This window comes from Epinephelus fuscoguttatus, linkage group LG10 (genome assembly GCF_011397635.1).
Source record: "Epinephelus fuscoguttatus linkage group LG10, E.fuscoguttatus.final_Chr_v1".
NCBI lineage: Eukaryota > Metazoa > Chordata > Actinopteri > Perciformes > Serranidae > Epinephelus > Epinephelus fuscoguttatus.
Window position 1 is genome coordinate 3817080 of NC_064761.1, and position 7509 is coordinate 3824588.

General features: G+C 42.5%; 1 long non-coding RNA gene across 5 annotated transcripts in view; it reads right to left on the reverse strand.

Annotated features, from left to right (window-relative positions):
- The window catches only part of LOC125896483 (uncharacterized), an 8498-nt gene extending 1648 nt beyond the window's left edge, over positions 1-6850 (reverse strand). The window contains exons 1-6 of one of the 5 annotated variants that reach the window (XR_007450266.1): positions 6284-6786; positions 6110-6191; positions 3769-3862; positions 1632-1821; positions 1327-1454; positions 1-1240 (exon numbers count right to left, since the gene is read on the reverse strand). The exon at positions 1-1240 is cut by the window's left edge and continues 1648 nt beyond it. This is a non-coding gene — a long non-coding RNA (uncharacterized LOC125896483). The other 4 variants (XR_007450267.1, XR_007450264.1, XR_007450265.1 and 1 more) reach the window with 4 other exon arrangements.
- Positions 6851-7509: the final 659 nt, after the last annotated feature.

Consider the following 7509-nt stretch of genomic DNA (forward strand, 5'->3'; position numbering starts at 1 on the left):
AAAACACAGTTTGAAAATCCACTTTCTCAGTGAGACAGAACCGGCAACAATAACGAGCACTAAATGACTCCACAAAACCAAACAGGCATGTATGCCAAGATTGTCTCCAGTTACCTGCACAATACTGCTACGTATATGACCAAAAAGGGGAACTTCAATACCCTCAGTCTCAAGCACTTTCAAATTGCTTACTATAGAATAGAATCAAATCCATAAGTTTTAAGGTCCTGGGTATGGAAGAGTGCACACAGGTGTATATTTATCAACATCGAATTAAACTTAGGGGAAACATTTCTCAAAGTAAAATATATACCCCCCAATGTATGAAATTAAATTTCTCCACAAGGGGATTAATAAAGTACCTACCTACCTATGAATACCCTTTTTTGATCCCAATAGCTTACCTGCCTCAAAACCATCATAGAAAAGTTGGGTTTGTATGCATTTTTCTCTTTAGAAAAGAGAGGATGACTTTTCATATGTAGCCCATCTTCCAAATCATAGTAAACTAGATCTTTAAGATTGTGCTCTGACTTAAACATGTCACATGTGTTTGGGTACTTCAAAATTGACTGCAATGTCAATCTTGTCTTGTTAGTTACTGGTACAACATGGCTAGAACTAGAAGTGGAAGGTAAATCAACATTACTTGGCTTAACATTACTTAGCTCATTATCAGTCGTTTTCTCAGCACACAAGTTCGCATTTAACAAAACTGGAACTGGACAATCTTCTGCATGTGCCCTGTTCAAATGCTTCCTAAAGCCTGAAAAGGTAGCAAAAACACCATAACAACCTGCCTGACCACATTTTAGTCATAAAGTTCTACCTGGGCACATTCCATGCACCAACTTGAGATGCCTCACAAGCAAGTTAGTACTCCCATGAGGAGCATGGCAAATAAATCATAAAACTTGAGGCATTAGTGCAGGAGTTGAGCACTAAGCTGAGCAACTCTTGGGGTTTCCTTAACCTTCCCAGTGTCTATATTGTACACTGTTGTCTGTACTAAGGTGTACATGCTGCACAGACTTGTATTGTAAGCAGCACCAAAAACAAAGTGTGCCTTGAACAGTTCATCGAACACACCAACAGCACTCAGTGACTTGCATGGCAAGGCTCGCTTGTCCAGGATGATGTAGTAGGCATGGATACTGCTCTTCCTGGTCCCGACCGCAAGAAAGTAAGGTTGTTGGCTCTGGTCAATCGCATCAAAGTGCTGCTGGATACTGGTTCTTGCCTGAAGATGACAAAAAGCAACACCATTATTAGATTATTATAACGGCAGCAGCACTGACCCATCTATCCATAAATACTAATACAAACCTTTTGGAATTTCACAAGAAGATTCTCGGCTCGGGATGCAGCCATCTTGCCTGCTCTTTTGCGGCCTTGTGATGCAGGAGGAATCAAATGGAGCAAGATCAGGATGGAGGAAATGTCACTGTCCCATCCTAAAAGAAGAAGAGATCCTGAATAAAAACGTTTTAAGTGACATTTAAAGACACCAGTCCTCAACTGAAAAGTAGTTTGGAGTGTCATTCTGGAGAATAACCAGTCCATTAAATGAACACAGACGTGACAATGTGAAATGCAGCACCAATACAAATGACACGTTTTAATCATCTCACCGTCAGCATCTGTGTCAGCTCCCTCATCAAGTGTAGATTCTGCCTTCTAGATCAGCTCCTGGAGTTCATCTCCCTGACTGGTGAGGGTCTTGCTTTGCTGGATGATCTTCTGCTTAAAGGTAGTTGGCCACTTCTCCAAAAACTTGGCTGATGTTTCCTCTCCAAACAGCTGCACAAAATCCTGTTCAATCTGAGAAGAAAAAAAAAACATTGAGTGAAGCCAATTTGGTTTACCTTCCAGTTTTACTCAATCACTGTTTTGGAGGTCACTCACCATCATCACACAGGAAGTGAACACCTACTATTGTGGAAGGGTTGTTTTTGTTTACAGTTACTCATCAACCTGAATTAGCATCTAGAGATGTAACCCCATATATACAAACTAACTTTTTAAAAAGCATTATCAAGCCCTTCACATCCAGAAAGCGTGGGAATTCAGTTAGGATGGTGGAGCATTTGACTGGGTCGTGGGTCATCTTCTTCCTGTACTCAAAGGTCAGTTTCATCTTCTGTTTGACTGCGTTTCCCAGGATGCAAAGTTGCTCAAAACTCCAAACCTAACTGTTTTGTGGGCAGGCCCCACCATGGAGGTGAAGGCCAACAAAACAGTCAAGGTTGGAGTTTTGGAATAGGAAAATGCTCTTTTTATGGCATAGGGCTTCACTGACGGCGATCATACAAAGTCTACAGTGGTGGAAAAAGTTTTCGGACACCCTTAAAATTTTACACAATCTCAAATATTATCATGAAATATTTGTGGAAAAATCTTTTTTGTGTTTCAAAAGGTGTGGCTGCATTAGACAGATACAAACAAATACAAATTATATTTTTTTTGTTTATTGTTTACAAGAAAAACTAACAAAACTAAATTCTTGACAGTTTCAATATGTCAGTTCTCAACATTGTCGGTATCAAAGTCAACAAATAACAGAGAATGTGTTCAGAACTGAACAAAAAATAAATAAACCATCACATCATCAAATTAATATTTAGTAGTCCTGCCATTGGCACGTAGTAGAGCTCTAATCCTGGTTGGCATGTTCCCCACGAGCCTTTGACACTGTTGAGGGGTAATCTTGTCCCATTCTTCTTGAATTACTGCTTTTAATTCTTCTAAATTCTTTGGTTTATGCTTTGAAACAGACCTTTTGATAATCCACCACAGATTTTCAATGGGGCTCATGTCCGGGGATTGAGCTGGCCACTCTAAGACCTGGATACTGTGCTCCTGCAGCCACTGTCCAGTTCTTGTGTGCCTGGGCCCAATGACGCCAGGCTAACCTCTGTCTCTCATTGATCAGGGGCTTCTTGATAGCCTTGTAGGACCTTAAGCCATGATCTAAAAGTCGGTCACGTACAGTGCAAGTGGAACACTGGACACCAGTTTGGTTTGACCACTGCTGCTGAAGCTCCTGTGATGTCATTCGGCCGTTTTGCCTGCACATGCAGATCAGGATGCGGTCATTTCTTGCTGAAGAAACCCTTGGACGCCCAGATCTTGGTTTGTCTTCCAAGCTGTTGGTTCGTCTGTATTTCTGCAGAGTGTATCCAACTGCTGAAGGACTGCATCTGCACTTCCTGGCTATCTGGCAGCAGCTGTACCCTTCCTGGCTGAGAATCTTTATCTTCAGGCGTGTTTCCTGCGTTAGGTTCCTTGTTTTAGCCATTTTTGTGTCTGAAGAACTTTCAAATGTGCTGGCTTTATGTAGACACGAAGCTTAGCAACAAAAATTGTCTTTTAATAAAAAGAACGACCTTCATCACTGGTACCAAAATGACCCAATACCCAAAATTTCTTATGTATTTTTATGGAACCAATCAATTTTAAGTTTTTAATGGCTTTTTTAGGATTTATTTAGTATTTTGGCTGTGACTATACTAAAAGAAATTGCACTTGAAGACCTAAGAGTGATTCTTAATGCAATATTTCACAAATGCATGGGGTGTCCGAAAACTTTTTTTCCACCTCTGTATATATAGGCCTATGACTTAAGCATTCAATTCAAATAACCTTAAGTTAACCTAGCATGACAGTGCCCCTCTAAAGGAAAAATGAATAACCAAGTCTTATTTCCTCAGATACCATACCAGAGAAATGAAACATAGATGCCCTTTATCAGTTGTAATGTTTACTTACATATCCATTTTCATGGTAGGGATCCTTCAAGTATGGGAACAAGGAGACAATGCCTTGTGCATACATCTCTCTCACCCTGCGCAGTGGTGATATCCTCAGAAGAATACAATGTTCAATGTTAATGATTAGGTAATCAAATTTGCACCCTCATCTAGCAAGATCCAAGTATGGAAAATCCCTGAAGTGTGAGGCACATGGCCGCCGCTCTCTGAGGGTGGTTAGTTTACACAATTAAAGGATTTGTCGCACTGCAGGGTTTCCATTTGATGTAGGAGTCAAAGTGAGTGTCATGATCATGACAGTGAGAGTCAGATAGCTGGCTCTCTCTTTTGGATCGTTGACCATATAGTGTGACAAATCCTCATAGTGACAAGGGGACAATACTGTAACTGTACTGTAACTGCTACCAAATTGGACTACTAGTCCTTTACTTATGGTATCATTTGACTCAAGGCCTGAGCAACCCATCACAGGACTGTCAGAGGAATGACTCACCAGAGGAGATTCTAAAATACACAAAATGACAACAAAGCCATGTCAAATGTTGTACTGAAAATAAGTCTTATGCAGACTTCACTCCACAACTGGTTCTGCAGAAGGGCCTGGCTACATCATTCTGAGATGGGGGAAAAACACTGTACATCTTTTGTTATGGCCCTGTGAGTTGGTGGGGTTTCTCTAACCTGTCTGCCTGTGTCCCTCTCAGCTGTGCTCAACTTTAGGGGAGCAGATGGGCATGGTCTGGGGTTGGTGGAGTGACCAACTTGACTGGCAGCACCTGGGCCCATTGCTGCCAGAGCCCTAATATAAGCTCCTTCAACCCACAGAGCTGCGGTCCTCTCCTCTCCCTGAGAGACACCCATTTTGATCCTTTGTTGTTTGGTTTGGCTTTTGGTTAATGCTTTCCTTTGGTTGTTTATATGGTCTATGTATTATTTGTATTTTGTTAGTTCCTATTCTTTGTTGCATACTACAACACCGCATCCACACCTCTTTCACTCATGCACTCACTACACTACTGACTTGCTGACTACACACTCCATTCCGTTATCTATTAAGTTTGCCATTTATTCTAATAAATTATAGTTACTTTTTGACTAGCCTACGTCTCCCTTTTTGTCACGGCTGTTCAGCACAGTTTGTGACAGGATGGGAGATGTAGGCTAATCAAAAAGTAACAATAATTTATTAAAGAATAAATGGAAAACTTAATAGATAACGGAATGGAGTGTTTAGTCAGTAAGTCTGTAGTGATGTTACGGTCGAGCCAGTTTGCTCGACACAGTGTCGATATTTTGACGCGCAAGTGTGCGAGTGTGAAGCAGTTGTGTCAAAGTGGTTCACTGCTTCATGAAGCTTCGATCTCACCATCAATATAAATCAGTAGTGCAGTGAGTGCATGAGAGGTATGTGTGGTGCAACAAAGAATAATTCTAACAAATACAAATAATACTCAGACCAGCTAAACAACCAAAGGAACGCATTAGCCAAACCAAACAACAAAGGATCAAAATGGGTGTCTCTCAGGGAGAGGAGAGGACCGCAGCTCTGTGGGTTGAAGGAGCTTATATTAGGGCCCTGGCAGCACTGGGCCCAGGTGCTGCTTGTCAGGTTGATCACTCCACCAAAATCAGACCACGCCCACCTGCTCCCCTGAAATTGAGCACAGCTGAGAGGGACGCAGGCAGACAGGTTAGAGAAACCCCAACAGCTCACAGGGCTGTAACACTTTATTGAGATTTAAGATAGGGTCTCAGAGGCCATTTACACGTTGCCGGCTATTTTCATAAACGGACATTTCACCGTCTCTGTTTTCAAAAAGATCTTCGTTTACACTTACCCATGTATATATACACAAGAGCATGCCAAACCTGTAGGTGGCAGTGTAACGAGAAGCTCAAGCCTTTCATGTGTCCATTGTCACCGTGGCAACATAGGTCGCACTTTTGACAGTTCCGTTTGACAGTAGTTCCCCTTTAACCTTTAACCATACCTTCATTGTACAGTGTGAGCTTGAAAACACCAAGATCTGGCTGTTTCACCACCTCCTCAAACACATCTCCATCAACTTCAGTTCCAGATCCATCATACAGCTTTGCATGGGATAAACTGGCAACTGGTAGGCCTAGTTCAAACTTCTGGAAAGCTGTGACAAATATGAAATGCCCATGGAAAGAACTGTGTATTTTCTAAATATCTAGAGTGCACAGTCTGTTTTTTGTAAATAGGCCTATGTGCTGTTGTATACACCATAAATAACCTTATAGCAGAATTTATAATGCTAAATGCCAGAGTATTCCTTCACAACATCAATCTAAAGTTAGAATAAAGCTTAGCCTACCTCCAGTCAAAAGGCTGTAAAGTGTCAGGTCAATGATTTGGATATATTTTTGTTCCCCTCGAAATTTGACTCTGATCAGCATCTGGAATACAAGAAGGTCACACGGGATTTACTAGCATTGCAGTTGTATTTCTGTTATCACAGTGACAAAAAAAATGTCTCCGTTAACGTTACCTTTGTTTAAATTCCCGCCAACGAAGTTTACTCAGGCAGAGAGTAAAAGGAGATTCTAAATCCACCGTTAGCTAGCTAGCTACCGAAAAACAACCATAAAACTCTGATTAGCCTAACGTTACTGCGGGAATGTCTGCAAACAAGCTTGAAAAACACCAGCAGTCTGCTAAATGATGTGCGACAATATTATAAGGCCAGAGAAACGTACAATGTCACAGAAACCACCAGGCAGACTGAACAGGGAGAGGGGCGAGCTGCCGAAAGTGCAACACACACCGCCGCCATACGCCGCGCGTCAAAGCGCCCGCCTCCATTATATTCTTTGAACAAACCCACACCGACGCTGGCCATCACGCCACGCCGCTCTGCTTCAGTCCACTGCTCTATTTCCAGCGTGGCCAGCACTGCAAGAAAAGCGTTTTATGTATGTCTCGGCCGCCGTAGTATCAACTCCGGTTGCTTAACGTTATTCAGTTTTTCACATTTTTAATAAGACGATTTTGATAAGAAACTCACCCGTGAAATCCAAGTTGGTGTTGCCTCAAAGTTTTTCCTCTTCTTCTTCCGTTGCTAGCAGTTGGCAACAGCTGGCAACTAGTGTAGGTACAGCCACCTAGCGGGCTGGGGTTGGAAATACACTTTAGTGTTGATGGTGCCGCTGCGCGCCGCTGCCAATGTGTGTTGGGGGGCGGCACTTGACGGCCACAGCACCCGGCTGGCGGCAGTGTGTGTTGCACTTAACTGTATCCTAGCTATCTGGATTCAGAATGCAACATTAGCTAATGTTATCCAAAAGCATTAACCATAACTCAGTACATTTTTACTGAATACACAGCTCACCTTACATGAGAATACTCCACAATCACAGCACAACATAGGCCTAACGGTTACAGGCCACCACTCCGAAATATCGCCATTCCAAAGGGTTGCCACTGCGAAATGTCATTCCTGTAGAAGCCGTATTTCCCATGCATGTCAGTGATTTTCACCGGGGATGCACGTGAGTAATTCAGGCTGATATTACCTGTTTTTCAGCGAACTCCTCTGGTAATTTTATTAATGCCCGCCACAACCTGTAGCTAGCTGCAGTCACAGCACCGGCAGCTCTCAATGGATGTACGAAGTGTCGGACCTGGCGCTGTGGGGTGAAGTGAGTGAAAACTGTTCTTATTGAACGTCTGCGGGGTCACGAGAAAAGCACACAGCACTGTGTCTGCATGCTGGCG